The sequence below is a fragment of the Pangasianodon hypophthalmus genome, chromosome 13 (assembly GCF_027358585.1).
Source record: "Pangasianodon hypophthalmus isolate fPanHyp1 chromosome 13, fPanHyp1.pri, whole genome shotgun sequence".
Classification (NCBI taxonomy): Eukaryota; Metazoa; Chordata; class Actinopteri; order Siluriformes; family Pangasiidae; genus Pangasianodon; species Pangasianodon hypophthalmus.
The window spans coordinates 5759206-5776159 of NC_069722.1; positions in this window are offsets into that span (position 1 = coordinate 5759206).

The following is a 16954-nucleotide window of genomic DNA, read 5'->3' on the forward strand; positions in this document are numbered from 1 at the left end:
AATCACTTGAATTCTCGATTCTGATTGGTCAGAAGGTGTTGATTAATTTTCTGTCACAGTTCCTATTATCACTTATAGCTGCTATAAACAGTTGTTCACTCACCAGCCTCTCTTGTTTTCTCTCTCTTGAAGTTAATAACACAAAAAATGCAGCCTGTCATGATACATAGAAACCTCAGAGTGCAAAATCCTCTGTCTGGAAGACTTTGACATAAAGGACGTACAGGAACATCTTTATCTCTGACAAAATTGCTAAATAAATGTCTCGTCACAGAAAACCTTCTACAGGCCTTTTTTTATTTATTTATGTGGAGTTTCCCCAATCCAAGTCCTTGTGTAAGTTGTTACTACAGAAAGAATAACATATTAGAATGAGTGAATTAATATAAACCTGGTATTTGTATATAAAGTGGTTTGAATTGCTGCTGGCACTATTCTGTGAGATGCTGTTATTGAACATTAATCAACAATTTCTCACCAATCAGAATCGAGAATTCCACAGTACTATCATATAAATAGTTTTATTACCTTTTTTGTTATTTTTACTCTAAACAGTTTGTTTGCGTTTGGGTTCTCGATCATATTCTGTAATTTTTCTCATCCATTTTTTTACACTTTAGTTGTTTACATGGCTCTTTATGAATTTGATTTCTTATGTAATTTGAAAAAGTCAGTGAAATTCCATTTTAAAGACTTTTGTATTAACTCTATTCACTGAGCCAGCCAGTGTGCAGTCCATTCTCCCACTCGTTTGTGTTGTATCTACCCTTTACAAAGCTTCTGTGTGATGCTCATACTCATGGGAAAGGCTCTGTCGCATGGCTTCCAGTACACTTCTGCTACCATATGCATTATATTTCTGGTCTAAAGTGAAGAGAAAACAACTGATTTAATCATTAAATTACAGACTAATTATAGCCTAACATGTAAAATTAAAGAGGCAGCAGTAAATAGGCTCGAGCTCAGACTCAACAAGTTCCCACCTGCCCAGCTCAGGAATCTGTAAAGCCCATCAGTTTCATAACAATAAACCCGTTAAACAAGTGCTCAAGTTTCAGTCACCTTATAACAGAAGTTTTATAACGGCATGATTAAGTCACACACAGTCTTATCTGAACACTATGCACTTTTTGGAATAGTTATTTTGACATGTTGTGATAAGTTAGTCCTCATAATATTGCGCAAACCATTTTACACCACAGCACTTTTGAACTCTCAAATCTGATCAGTTAGAATCTTCTAGAAAATCAGCTCTGGTCTTCTAATACATAATTGTTTCTATAGTAACAACTTACACAAGGACTTATACTGTGGACGCTCCACATAAATGGATTTTACAAATGTCTAACTGTTGATAAGGTGACATTTTCTATGAGAGATATTTATTTAGCATTATTAGAAGGAGTCTCCAGTGTCAGCACTTTCTAAAAGTCAGTGGTAAAGCTGTAAATTTAAACTGCTGTGGTAGAAGAGGGAAAAGGGCATATTATTGGAAATTAATATACTTTTTAATGAGCCCCAGTGTTTTACTCCTTATACTGTATGTATGTATGTGTATGTATATACACCATTGGGTGTGTGTGTATGTGTGTAAATCCATATATATAGTTATCTTTATATATATATATATATATATATATATATATATATATATATATATATATATATATATATATATATATATATATACACACACACACACATATATATATATCCTGAATATATAAATGCAAATCTGAATATATATTGTATACATCTGAATATAATATATCTTTATGAACAGGCAAAAGTTGCTTCAAGAATAACTATACACTACACACACAATAACCTCTAAAATCACAATGTGTGGCTTTAAAGCTTTAAATCTTACTATAATTAAGATATATGATTTAAATCTTATTGTAGTCAATAAAATCATTGAACAGTGTTCTTATCTGCATGGAGCTATCCTATCCTAAGCAAACATTTTCTAATCTTTTGCAAACACAATCAGTAACGCGATCTGTCCCACATGACATCGCTAACAACGCTAACAACATCGCTAATGATTCCGACAACAGCATCTGGAAATGAAAAGCCTTTCAACACAATAGAGATGCATCTACTTCACTGTATGTTTCCAGTAATGACGGGAGGCGGATTTATGTGGCATTTTGAGAAACCCAGAACAAACTTGCCTCATTTTGATCATGTTACTTTGAGATCATGAGGTCTGTGTATTTAAAATAAAAACTTTCAGCGTAGCGCTGTTGAATTCTCGAATCTGAATCTGGTCTGATCAGAAGGTGTTGATTAATTTTCTATAACAGCAGCTCTGACAGTCACGCAAGGCAAATCACAGGTTTATATTAAATCGCTCACTCTAATACGTTATTGTTTCTATCGTAACTTGCACAAGGACTTGTGTAGCAGACATTCCACATAATCTAAGCTTAATTAATAAATGGATATAAAGAATTTGTTGCTATTTAAGAAAGATGTATCATTGTTAATATGCTGAAGGCCTCTCTAAGGGGACGTTTATTTAAAAATTATGGAAGGAGTCTCCAGAAGTGGTACCAGTAACACTGCTTTGCGTTGTGCCATATCACACCACCCCTTCATGGATTGTTTCACTGCAACAGCATGCCCCTAGGTTTAAAAAAAATAGTAAAGTATATTTATAGTTTTATAATTGTTAAAAAATATATGGCAGCATTAGCCTTTATAGATTTATAATTTGTTTTTATGTTTTGTTGTCAACTGTTAAGCGCCTTGAGATGTCAGGCATCGTAAATTAACATGAATTGAAAACATAAAAACAAGTATCATAATAAAAAAGGGCTTGGCTGTTTTGTTGTAATTGGATCTACATTGCTATAACAAGTACACACATGTGTTAACTGTTGATCCTGAACATCGATGGAATTAGATGATCTCAACGGCCTGGAGGGGCTGCAGGCTTTCGTTCACACACAACTTCAACTGTATAATCAATCAATCAGTTTGTGTCAGTCTTCAAACAACTGATAGAACTAATCAGAGTCAGTTCTTGCCTTGTTGAAACTTGTCTTTGGTGGATAAGGTTGTTTGTCTGGTTAGCAACAGGTGCTAGATGGTACACAGGTGTTCATATTGTCAAGGATCACTTCAGCAGTTCGGAACTCATTTCTGTATGAAATGGTTTGCATTCCAGAAAGTTCCTCATTGTATCAGCCAAATGCTCTCAGTCTCTTTCTCCTTTCATACTGCAAGTGAGAAACTTGTGGATTTCCAAGGACAACTGGGCAAAACAAGCCTCTTGTTTCAACATGACTGATAAGAGGACAGTAAACATGAGTAGATCATGTTCACAGAACTGGACTCATTGCTTAAGAGTTTTGGTGTCTGTGATCCTTCTGGTTACAATTGTGAACTCATGAGTCTCTTATGACTGGAATGCTTTTCTTTGAGCACTCATTTATCAGGAATGGCGAATTCTTCTATTAGATAAATACTAGATAGAAAAGAATTTTACCTTTTTACCTTGTTAGTTCATGTGTCTGGTGTGACTGATCACCTAAAAGACCAAATTTTTGTTTTACTTTCGCCTGATTCTAAATATCGTTTTTGTTTCCATGCATATCTGTCATTTTTCACCTGCCCTCAAATCCACCCATCATCCAGCAGAAATGCTGAGCTCCGGGACATATGGTGGACAATTCCAGAGCCTAGTGATGTGGGTAGTCCTTCTCGACTGACTACAGATTACAGCTTAAAGAGTTCTTTGGTTTGTACTTCTGGCGAAACCCCCTACATCAGAAAATTTCCTTTTCAAAGAGGGTTGGATGATCAATACTTTTAGGAAAGAACCCTTGGGGAACCTCTTTTAAGATTGTAGCACCAGATCTGAAGTTTGTTTTGTAGTATTGATCTGATTCCATGTTTATTTTGTAGCAATGAATCTGATTGTGTGTTTGTTTTGTGGCACCAGATCTGGTTCCATGTTTGTTTGGTAAAGCCAGATCTGCATCATGCATTTGATACTACGCTCTTGTTTCAGGTCACATCTGATAAAGCTAAGCCTTTTCACGCTGCATTCGCATACTAGCATACGTTCCATAAGCAGTCTGATGTTGGATAAGCAGTACAAACTGGCATTCAGACTGGCACTGTCCTGCGGCTACAGCCACGTTAGCTGAGCCGTGACATGCAATTAGCGGCTCTCTAGATGAAGATAGTAGTGGGTTGTGTAACAACGAGTTACTCCATATCTGCAAAAGTATGTAAAGCAGCTCCGCCTTACACACTCTGCTCAGGGACTGACACGGCAGCGAGGTTATGGCCAAATTCAAGTTGACGCTGGAGTTCAGCCATTCAGTGCCCTTTTGCAATGACTCGAGACCTGCTTTTTTGTATAATGTATATATTTTTTTTTAATTGGACAACTACATTCTATTGAGTAATGGTAATAACATTATCACAAATTCCAAAAAGTACATTACTTTATGAAAAAGCTTGGCCAGACCTGGAGATTTCATTATCTTTGGGTTCATCTGCAAGATAAAGGGTCAGGTACATTGCCAGTCTGGTGGCAGGCATGTGATGGACAATCTTAGACAGAGTAGAACTTTGGAATGGAATATACTTAGTAACTAATCTGTAGTTTTGGGGTTTAAGAAAGTGCTACATCAGGTAACCTCACCGGGCAGTGGTAGCTCATTGATTAATTTTTAGCATTTGTGACAGTAAAGTGGTGAGGTCAAATCTCATTTGTACCAGAAAGTCACTGTTAAGCCCTTGAGCAAAGCACAAAGCACAGGAAGTTAATAAAATGTCAATAAATTAACACATTATGTAAATCATTTACAGTTACACACCACTGGGTTCATAATGAATTCATTCTCCACTTGGAATGGATTTTGCTCTTTTTGTTACTTTGGATAGAAGAAGTAGGTTTTCATTTGCATAATTGTGCTTTACTGATATTATAAGAATATTACACATCTGTGCTCTGACATTTGGCTCAGATTCAAGCAAACTTTGAAAAAACTTTGTCGTCTTTCAGCAATTATCCAAAGGAGGCTTCAGTAAATGATGAGCTGTGTGGTGATTTGAGCATTGTAGGTCAGACTGACTGAGGGAAAGTTGTTGAAAACTGAGTTGGATCTGAATAGCACTCATTAGTACATTTTTGGTCTGAATGCACACAGAGCATATACAGGTAGAACTCAGCAAACAATATGAAAAGGTAGTGGACACCTGACCATCACACACACATGTAGTTCTTCCTCAAACTGTTGCCACAAAGTCTGAAGCAAACAATTGTACATGATGTCTTTGTATGCTGCAGCTTTACAATTTCCCTTTACTGGAACCAAGAGGCCCAAACCTGTTCCAGCATGACAGTGCCTTTGTACACAAAGCGAGCTCCATGAAGACATGGCTCACCAAAGTTGGAGTGGAAGAACATAAGTGTCCTACACAGAGCCCTGACCTCAACCCAAGTGAATACCTTTGGGATGCAACACAGCCCCAGGCCTCCTCATCTGACCTCACTAAGGCTCTTGTGACTGAATGAGCAAATCCCACTGCCATGCTCCAAAATCTAGTGGAAAGCCTTCCCAGAAGGGTGGAGGTTATTATAAATTCAAAAGGGGGACTAAATCTGAATGGGATGCTCAAAAAGCACATATGGGTGTGATGGTCAGGTGTCCACAAACCTTTTGCCATATCATATGTTAATGTTAGGCCATTTGGCTACTGTTGTTATTGTGTGACCTACTTTAACCCGCTTCACAGTTGTGCTACAAGCAATTCTCTGATGTTTCAGGCTATATTTGTTACAGGATCATATCGAATTTGTTCTTTTTTTCTTTGTTATTCTATCCATTATTTGGTGCTGGTATCACTCTGATAACAATCCTGGTTATTGGATCTGTGCCATCTCTAATGAAAAGCTGGTGAACAAAAAAGAAAACCAAGTATCTCATTTACAAACTTTTCTGACCTTCTACCCTTCTTTCTGAACATTCATTTCTCAGTGACTGTCACCTTCAAGGCCAAAACTGGGGTGCATTCCAATGCTCAGATACATTAACCATACAGTAACTGTTCCACAAAAATAGCTGAAAATCAACTGATATCTAATCTACATGTAAGAATTTCCCTAGTACTTCCTTGACTGTAATTGTTTTAACATTTACGAAATTTGTTAAAATAGTTAAGCCTTAAGGGGCACGGTCAAGTGGGAGTTAAAATTGTGCTTTTATTATAGAACTTAATCTCTATTTACCTCATCTCTAGAGTATCTGACACATTTGAGTGTCCTGAGAAAAGAACAGTAACCTTATTTACTTGAAACTTACACTTTTTTTTATTTACACTTATAATGGGAGTCTAAATGCAGTTATCAGGGTATTCAGTAATTAAACATTTTTCTTGAACATTTTCTTGAAATTTTTAGTCAATGGTATTTGTAAATTAAGATGTAAATCTATGATCTACATCATCATTACACCCCCTTCAAATACACCTACGCTAAAGACTGAATTTCAGTCTCAATTTTTTTCCACAACTTTTTTTCCCCCAAAATATTAGCAAAGAGACAGATTATATGAGCTTTTATTTACTATATCAGATTTTCAGTGTGTCAAAAGTTTACAGACACTTTGTTAATATTTGGTGGCAATGGCTTGTAATGGCTTAACTTGAATCAAATGTTTGGGGTAGTGTTCCACAAGCTTCTCACAATACTCTGCTGCAATTTTTGCTCATTCCTCCTGACAGAAGTGGTGTAACTCAGTCAGGTTTGTGGGCCTCCTTGCTCAGACATGCTTTTTTCAGTTCAGCCCACAAATGTTCTGTAGGATTCATGTTGTGATGGTTACTCCGATACTTTCATTTTGTTGTCTTTAAGCCATTTTGTTACGGCTTTGGAGGTATGCTTAGGTTCATTGTCCTGCTGGAAGTCCCAGTTGAAGTCCCAGTTGAAAGTTTTAACTTTCTGGCTGGTGTATTCAGGTGTTGCTTGAGTATTTCTAGATAATCCTTCTTCCTCATAGCACATTTTCTGAAGTGCACCAGTCTCTTTTTCTAGCAAAACATCCCTACAAAATGATGCTGCCACTCCCGTGCTTCACAGTTGGGATGGTGTTCTTCAGATTAACAGCCTCCTCCTTTTTTCTCCATATGGAGCACTGATCATTATGGCCAAACAGTTCCATTTTTGTTTCATGTAACCAGAGAACACTACTTAAAAAGGCTGGTGATCACCTGAACACTTCAGTCTGGCTTTTTTATGCCAGTCTTGGAGTAGGACTGCTTCCTTGCATGACAGTCTTTCAGGCCATGGCAATGTGCCAACAACATGAATCCATGGCCCAAACTCTCTTAATGGTCTATGTACATACTTTATTACCTGATGCCTCCAACTCCTTCACTAATTCCTTTGTCGTTGTCTTAGGGGTCAGTTGAACCTTTCGGACCGATGTTCTTTCAGGCCTGGCAGTTCTTTCTGTGTGGTCCCAAGATTTATGTATCTGCATACAAATACAAAAATACAAATTGCTGATAAGGAGAAACTGGACCTGTGGAGGTCCACATTTTTTTCAGAGGTCTTGGCTAAGTTGATTTTTGACCCACTGGAATTCTGATACAGGGAATTAAAGCTAAAATAAATCTGTCTCTGATCAATTGTTTTGAAATTTATATAGTCAATTTATTCATTATAAATATGATGTAAAATGTGTTCAAGCGGTTTTGGTCAGAAACAAAATCTACGCCCACAGAAAGAACATTTATTTTACATTACTGCAACAAAAAGAACAACAGAAATTTTAGCCTGCAAGCGTTCATCTGTCACTGCTGAGAAATAAAAATATAACTGGCTTACAATACAGTTTATACATTCCTATCGGTAACCGCAATGGTCTTTTTTTATTGACAAGTTCCAGTGTGCAAGTCAGGGCTCTTTTATATAAAAAAAATAATAAAATTTTTCCATTCCCTGCTTTTGTAATTACTACATTGACATTGTGGTCCCATTCATATGTGTCTTTATTTACGATATTTCTGACAGGATTTCAAGGCACCATGTTTAGGTAGCTTACACAGGATTGCTGAGGCACCTAGAAATATACTACATTGTAAATGAGATGTGCAGGAATGTTCAGCAGTGACGGTATAATGGGCCATAAACTGCCTTCATGCAAAACATCATGTGCACTATTCAAAGAGCAATCAAATGTGATACCAAGTTGTGTGTTAATTAATAACAGACTATGAAGTAAGAACTATTCTTGGAAGTACTGATTCAGTTTTCATTGTGTTTTCTTTAGGTGTGTTAGATGACATTTTTATTTCATCATTGTATTCTTAGTTTCTGTTGCATTCTTAGGACATTTCCCAGCACTGTAAGTCAGTATGTAGTGATAAACTTGGATGAAAGGCAATTTGTATTTGTAACATTCTAGGATGTTAATTTTATTAATAACAATATGCAATAGTGTTATTAATAACACAATTATATAATTGCACCCATCCATCAAGCTCAGCTGCAATTCATTTTATCAGACAAACATTCTGTATTAATGTTCTAATTTTAGCATGGGAGCACTTCAATTTGTTGAGAAAATCTATTTATGCTGGTATTTAGCATCAGTACATCACTATTTCTTTGGAGTAAGGTTTGAATGAGCATTCTTCCATGGAACGAGCATTCTTCCCTCAAATAGTTTTCACAGAAGAGTTTCTCTGGGATGCTTGCCCTAGAATTCAGTATGTTTGGTGAGGTGTGAAAGCTTGGGAGCAGTCCAGAGAACTGATGCATGTTGGTCCGGGGCTTGTTCAACTGAACCCTGGTATGGTCCCGATCAGGTGTGCAAGCTATCTGCTCTCATCGCTGTGCACCAAGTAACGTTTTGGGTTAACTTTCACATTACTTCATGTTTCAGTTTTCATGACAGGAGGGAAAGGTTTGTTATGGTCACCGGAAGCCTAATTGAGGATAACTTGTGAAACGCCACACAGATGGTAACTAGACCTCAGGCTTTAACTCAAGACCCTGGAGCTGTGAAGCATCAGTGGTACCCACTGTGCCACCATACCATGTTTTGAGAGGTTATTTTTTTAAAGATTTTGAAACCTTCCTAGTTTGACATATGACCCATGACATAGTAGATGAATCAGTGGAAAAGGACCACTATAGGACCTCTCGAAACAACTACTCAGCTAAATATCAGCACATCCTGTGTTAAAGGGGGTATGGAGCAGGCAGAAAAAAAACACTAAAATGTGCAGGACAGCAGGTAGTCCAGGAGTAGAAACCTGGAAACCTTGCATTGGTATGAGTGTATCAGTGTATTGCAGTGGTATGAGTGTATCAGGTACAGCATTGTTGCTGGGGTTAAGAATAGTCCAGCAACCAAGATGAAGATAAAGGCTAGAGGACATATGGAGAAATATGAGCTCTATTAAAGAATAGGGTACAGAGAGACTTCTACTGACCTGTAGGGTAAGTGACCTGATAAATTGCACAATGAGTGTGGCCAAATGATGTTTGACCACAGAAGCATGTGAGCACCACAGCTCAGGGCAAATGGGAACAAGGACTTCCCAAGTCATTAAGTAGCATCAAAACCAGAAGTAGACGCTTCAGCTGACCTACACAAATGAATAAGTGTCTTTTAAAATTAGGAAACAACAACAAAAAAGCGTAATTGCCCATACATGCAGGCAAAATGATAAAAAGCCTGTAACTAATGTTAATGTGTCTTTACTCTGACACCATATGAAAGCTTGTCTGTATACAGAGTAATGATTCATTCCACCAACTGACCATGTGTAAGTAAAGTTTAAGGCCTTGCCCTATAGCACCCCACCCCGAAATTGGATGATCCAGTCAGCCTTGCACAACATTATCATATTTTCCAATCCATTTTGACTGTTGGGTTTAATGAACAACTTTGTCAATCAATGTCGAAATGATGATGTTGAAATAAATAGGAATCTCAGTGAATCATCTTCATGTGTTGAGGCCAAAAGGGAAGTTTCACATGAGTCATCTGTGAAAAACAGTAAAACGTTTCATATTTCCTTGTAGGAAAAATGTGGCATAAAATCCAACCTTCAGTAACTGTTAAATAAGTCATCATGGCAAATTTGTCATCCTTAACATCCTCTAAGAAATACACTGCAGCTCAAAAGTCTTCAAATACATGGAGAACATTAGGTTTTACATCTTAATGGCACACTAAATAGGTGCTTTAGTAAGGGCAGGCACACATGGAGAGTAAACCAACTATTCCAGTCAATTAGATGTCAGCTACAAGTTCATAGTTGGATCTAGATTATTTCCAATAAAATAAGTCACAAATGTTTCTCAATTCACATTGATTTTCTAACTTTAGACCTAAAATGAGCCCACTGCTTGTTTAACAAAAAATGCTCAAAAATGTATCACTGGAAGTGTATGTAATTTAAACAGATATGCCAAATATGTGGTGTGCTAATTCAAACTACTATTAAACGATGAGACGGAATAAGTAACTCGGCACAATCCATGAGCCAGAAGTACAAGAGTTCATCTTTTAAATTTTAACTAGACATTAATTAAGAAAACATAGAAGACGTCTACCAACAATGGGTTTCAATTATGCTTACGCAACTAGACATTATTTCTTAGCTAGCAAACAATTAAATATCAGTTTTATATACTCTCACTGAGCACTTTATTAGGAACACCTGTACACCTACTCATTCATGTAATTATCTAATCAGCCAATTGTATGGCAGCAGTACAATGCATAAAAATCATGCAGATACGGGCCAGTAGCTTCGAGTAATGTTCACATCGACCATCAGAATGGGGGAAAAAATGTGATCTCAGTGATTTTGACCGTGGCATGATTGTTGGTGCCAGACAGGCTAGTTTGTGTATTTCTATAACTTCTGATCTCCTGGGATTTTGACACCCAACAGTCTCTAGAGTTTACTCAGAATGGTGCAATAAAGAAAAATCATTCAGTGGAGCTTCAGTTCTGTGGCCAGAAACACCTTTTTGATGAGAGAGGTCAACGGAGAATGGCCAGACTGGATTGAGCTGACAGAAAGGCTACAGTAACTCAGATACTGTACAATTGTGGTGAGCAGAAAAGCATGCAGACAGCTACAACAGCAGACGACCACGTCGGGTTCCACTTCTGTCAGCCAAGAACAGAAAGCCGAGGCTGCCGTGGGCAAAGGCACACCGAAACTGGACAGTTGAAGACTGGAAAAAAGAAGCCTGGCCTGATGAATCTCAATGTCTGCTGAGGCACACAGATGGTAGGATCAGAATTTGGTGCCAACAACATGAATCCATGGGCCCAACTTGCAGGCTGGTGGAGGTGGTATAATTCAATTCAATTCAATTTTATTTGTATAGCGCTTTTAACAATGAACATTGTCTCAGAGCAGCTTTACAGAACATAAGAAACAAAAAGCATGCAAACAGAAACAAAAACATGCAAACAGTCCTAGATCTTAGACAGAATTATCCCTAGTGAGCAAGCCTGAGGCGACTGAGGCAAGGAAAAACTCCCTTAGATGATATGAGGAAGAAACTTTGAGAGGAACCAGACTCAAAAGGGAACCCATCCTCATTTGGGTGACACTGGAGAGTGTGATATGGACAATGTCCTTGCTGTATTTATTTATAGTCATGTAGGTTGTTGTCTTCCTCAAAGTCCGGCTGGAGCAGGTCCATCTCTGGATGCCTCAGGATCCTCATAGGGTTGGCCTCGTCTACTGGAGCTGGCACAATCTCTATGTGCCTCGGGGATGGGTAGAAGAAGGAAAACAAGTGGAAAAGGAATTAGCGTAGCTGCTGTTCAAATATTTGTAAGCCCTAAGTCGTAATTTGCAATTAATCAGATGTACTGAAGCACAAGGTTATGGTGTGTGTTAAGTGTATGCCTGGCTAAAGATATATGTCTTTAATCTACGTTTGAACTGGGAGACTGTGTCTGAGCCCTGAACACTGTCAGGAAGGCTATTCCAAAGTTTAGGAGCTAAATACAAAAATGCTCTACCACCTTTTGTAGACTTTGATATTCTGGGAACTACCAGAAGTCCGGAGTTTTGAGATCTTAAGGAGCGTGGTGGATTGTGACGTGTTAGAAGACTGGCTAGATACGTGGGAGCTAAACCATTTAGAGCCTTGTACGTAAGTAGTGCTAGTTTATAATCAATTCTAAACTTAACAGGTAGCTAGTGCAGGGATGATAATATTGGGGTTATGTGATCATCTTTTCTTGACCTAGTAAGAACATAATGGAGTGGAGAATGTTTTCTTGACACTCTTTGGGCCCGTTAATACCAATCAATCATCGTTTGATTGCCACAGCCTATTTGAGTGTTGTTCCTGACCATGTGCATCCCTTCATGGACACAATTTACCCATCTTCTAATGGCTACTTCCAGCATGATAATGCGCCACGCCACAAAACAAGTCATCTCAAACTGGTTTCATGAACGTGACAATGAGTTCAAAATGTTCTTTAGTGGCTTTCCCAGTCACCTGATCTGAATCCAATAGAACACCTATCTGATATGGTAGGACGGGAGATTTGCTTAATGAAAGAGTACCTGAAAAATTTGCAAGAATTGCATGACGCAATCATGTCAACATAGACCATAATCTCAAAGGAATGTTTCTAACATCTTGTGGAATCCATGCCATGAAGAATTGTGGCTGTATTGAGAGCAAAGGGAGTCCCTACACAGTATTAGTATTAGTGTTCCTAATAAAGTGTTTAGTGACTGTATAAAGAGAAAACTTTTGCTAATGTTAAACCCAATCATTGAATGCAGACTTCCTCAGTGTCTCAAAATATGGCAAAAAGAATCAGCTTGGAAAACACATACAGTCAAATAGCTTAAAGCAAACTACAGAAGGCTGACAAATTAAAGGGAAAAAATTTGAATAATTGAGTGGAGACACACAATGATGTGTACTGCAAGATACAGTACGCATCCTACTATGTTTTGTGGCATGTGTCAAAATGCTCAGCAGGACCAGATGACCTGATCAAAATGGCAAGAGGAAAAGATCCAAGTGACTTTGAGAGAGGGTTCAGTATATTCAGAGCTCCAGACAAACACTGCTCAACTGTCTCGCGTCTCACTATGAGCAGTGAATAAAGTGACATCTGCATGTAGAGTTGTCGGAAAGTCATGAGGAAATAAGGTTGGAAGTTGTGTTTGAAAGTAAGCATTCAAAGACTGTGATTCTTGGAATGAACAACAGAAGAGCAATGGTTTTTCAGTGACAGAGAACATCAGTGCAGGATGTGATCAGACTATCAGCAAGAACAGTCTGTCTACAACTCTATAGAAAGAGATGTAATAGTAGGGCTGCAGTGAATGGACCCCTCATTACAAAAACAAATTCTGAGAGTTGAATGGTGGGGGGAAAAAAAACCACAGGCATTGGTCTACAGAGATTAGGAAAAGATGCAGAGAGTAGTAAAAAAGGTGATCTTGTCAGACAAATCAACCTTCATCATATTCTCGGGTTGGAGAGTGTATGTGCGGCATACTCCAGGAGAATGGAATGCTTGGACCCCTACAGTGAAGGAGTCCATTGGCTCCATTAAATACAGTGGAGTGCATTTATTTTTGCTGGCATGGTTTTGGTCCACCTGTGCCCAAAGTAACTTTGACTGATCATTTTTATCCTATGATGAAACATTTCTATCCTGATAGGAGTGGTCTCTTCCAGGATAACCCTGCACCCGTCCATAGGGCACAGGGTCTCACCGAATGCTTTGAAGAGGATGAAAATGATGTAAATCATATGCTATGACCTTGACAGTCACCAGATCTCAAACCAATTGAACACCTGTTTTGAAGATGTTACAATCATCGTCATGAAAACACCAACAGAGGGATTATCTTTTGGAAGAGCAGTATTCACCCCTCCAGTACAGTTCCAGAGACCTGTAGAATCTGTGCACAAGCGCACTGGGGAAGTGTCCTGTCCTCTCGTGAGCAATAGAGGGGAAGTGGACGAAGTTCTACAGTTATTCTACACTGACAATAACATCAAACTCACCATAACAGTGAAAAAGGAGAAATGAGTAATGAATAAGAATTATTTGACAAAGCCAACATATAATATATTGACCTCACCATTTGTATTACAAGAACCAGATAAACAAATGTTTAACCAAATTAAAGCGTTAGTCAGGGATGAGCCATTTTTAGATGCACAGAGTTTGTAGATTTGATAAAGGGATCTGAAAATACAATCCACTGAGAAAATGTTTATGAAAAAATTATGACCTTGAATGAATTATAAAGCTCTGTTTTATAATTTCAAGAAGTACTCAACAGGTTCAGATATTGAATAAGTATTCAACAGGTTCTTTCATTAAGACATCTATTAAATGTTGCTGCAATGTTTTAAAAACATGTGTAATAGTGGCTTGCTTCACCCCAAAAAAAAAAAAAAAAAAAAAAAAAAAAAAAAAAAAAAAAAAAAGCCAGACAAATTTTAGACAAAAAAATAAATAATAATGTTCTATTATTTAAGTAATATTCCTAAAACTAAAATGCTGAAGGAATGTTTCTAAACTTTATGAAAAACCTTTAATTTAATATGTCAAGAAATGTTGACATATTAAATGTCATTGGAAGCAAACGTATTCAGAACAACAACGTTCAAAAATGTTAAAATTAGTGGCTAGGATCTGATTTTTTTTTTTTTTGGTCAAATGATGCTATGTATATGCTACTGAACGCATTACATATACACATTACAAAAGGAAAAAGTTTCTAAGAGAGTTTTCTTCATTTATACTATTTAAAATAGTAATGAAGACATTATGACATAACAGTTTTTCACTGTTTACAGGCTGGTGAGGGAATGACCGTTTATAGCTGCTATAATATATAAAAGTTACTAACTTGCTTCACAGACATGTGAAACGTGTCAATCTTTAATAAAAAAAAATATGAAAAAGTTGGCAAACTACTGTGGTACAAGAGGATTAAAACAATTCAAGATGTGCTGTTATTGAAAAAATAATCAACTTTGGGGTGCCAACATTAACTCACCAAAACAATAATCCACATCGTTGATTACTGTCATATAACAGCATGTCTCATTAGGTTTTATTCCTTACTTAACACATCATAATCCAGATATGGAGGTTTGTTCAAACGCTAGGACACTGTAAACACACATTAGAACTTCTGATGTTACTGACTGGTCATCCATTGATTTAAGATCGTCTGTTAATGATTAATGGAAGTCTACATATTTTCAACTCCACACAGTGTAGTGGTTTTTTTTTCTTTCATATTTCATATCAAAATATGCAGCATTACCTGAACCCTACGAGAAACATGAAAATGGAGAAATCAAGAATGCTTGATAAAAATCTTTCCTATATGTAATGGAGATTCCAACTAAGCATTACTGCTGGATGTTTTCTAATATTTGCATCTGAACCCAACCTTCAGACGAAACTTCATCCATTTCACAAGCGAAACTTAGGCATGGCCCAACCCACAAAGCCACTCATGAAAATACATTCAGGGTTATTACAAGTGTAATAAAAACGTTCTGTAATAAAACCAGCCTCTGTTTGACCAGGTGTTCGTATGTTTTAACTAAGACTTATGACTTTAAATATTAAGTAGTGAAAGTTAACGATGCTCCCACACACTTAAGTAACATATATATATATACACACACACACACACACTTTTATAATGTGTGTCTATATTAATGGGACGCATGGGTGAGTCTAAACAAACAGATACTTATATTCAGTCAACAGTGTGTGTGGACTTCAGCCATCGTGGTACTGGGAACAACATGTATGTACATGTATGTGAGGCACCAAGTGACGCAAACCGTTTAAGAGATAAACTTAAGCAAAAAAGGATCTGGACATATCCTTAATGCAAAAATGATCATGGGTTGGAAACCTGTTGTTCTGGCACAACATTGAGGCAAACGTTTAAAAATGAAAATTACTATTTATGTATAAAGAAAGATTCTGGAATGGTAAAAATGAATCCTGCAAGAAGACAACCCAAAACAGCTCCTGGACCAGATGTCCATATCATCATATGTAAAGCCAACGTGTGGGAATGGATGCAAAATTCTTGAATCTGACTGAATTAACAGAAATTTTAACTTTTCTAATAGAAATACAAAATTATGAGCGAAGAAATTATGGCTGTAGTATAAAAGGAATAAACACTTTGGGATGTGCTGTTATAGGAAAATCAAATGCAGGATGGTAACTAACTTTTCTTATTATATTATATCCTAATATCCAGTTCTTTTCCTATAACAGCTGGGTGTACCGGACCAACACTGTGTTAATGCCCATGGTTTTGGAATGAGCACATATGGGTGTAATGGTCAGGTGTCCAAATACTTTTGGCCATATAGTGTATGTGTAACATTCAGAAAGGTAGATGCAAACATTTAAATACTGATAACACTATTTAACCATTTTACTGATGATTGAAGAAAAAAAAAAAAAAATCTGTGAACACACTAAAATGTGTACAGACTTTTGCACTGTATAAAAATAGAACACCTGGTCCATGTTTGCCAAAAATGAAATATTTCCCAAGGTTTTATTGTAGGATTTCTTCCTGCAGTGACAGGCCTCTGTAGAACCGTTTAAACCTGACTGACATGTACTATGTTACAGAAAGGCAGGGAGCAGGAACTTGTGCTGACGGAACCACATGTCGCAATTCATCTTCCACAAATAGCATGCAACAAAAGCAAATACAATGGAAGCCATGACCTTTTTTTCAAAACGCTATTTCATTTCACTTCTCAAATACAGAGAATAAAGCATAAGTGTTGACAAATGTTGAGCAAACAAGCTGATAATCATCATCAGACTTCCTCAATAGAAGAGTCTACATTTTGTTCCACTTCTTTTTCTTGAAAACAGAGAATGAACCAGCTCAGGCAAACAGA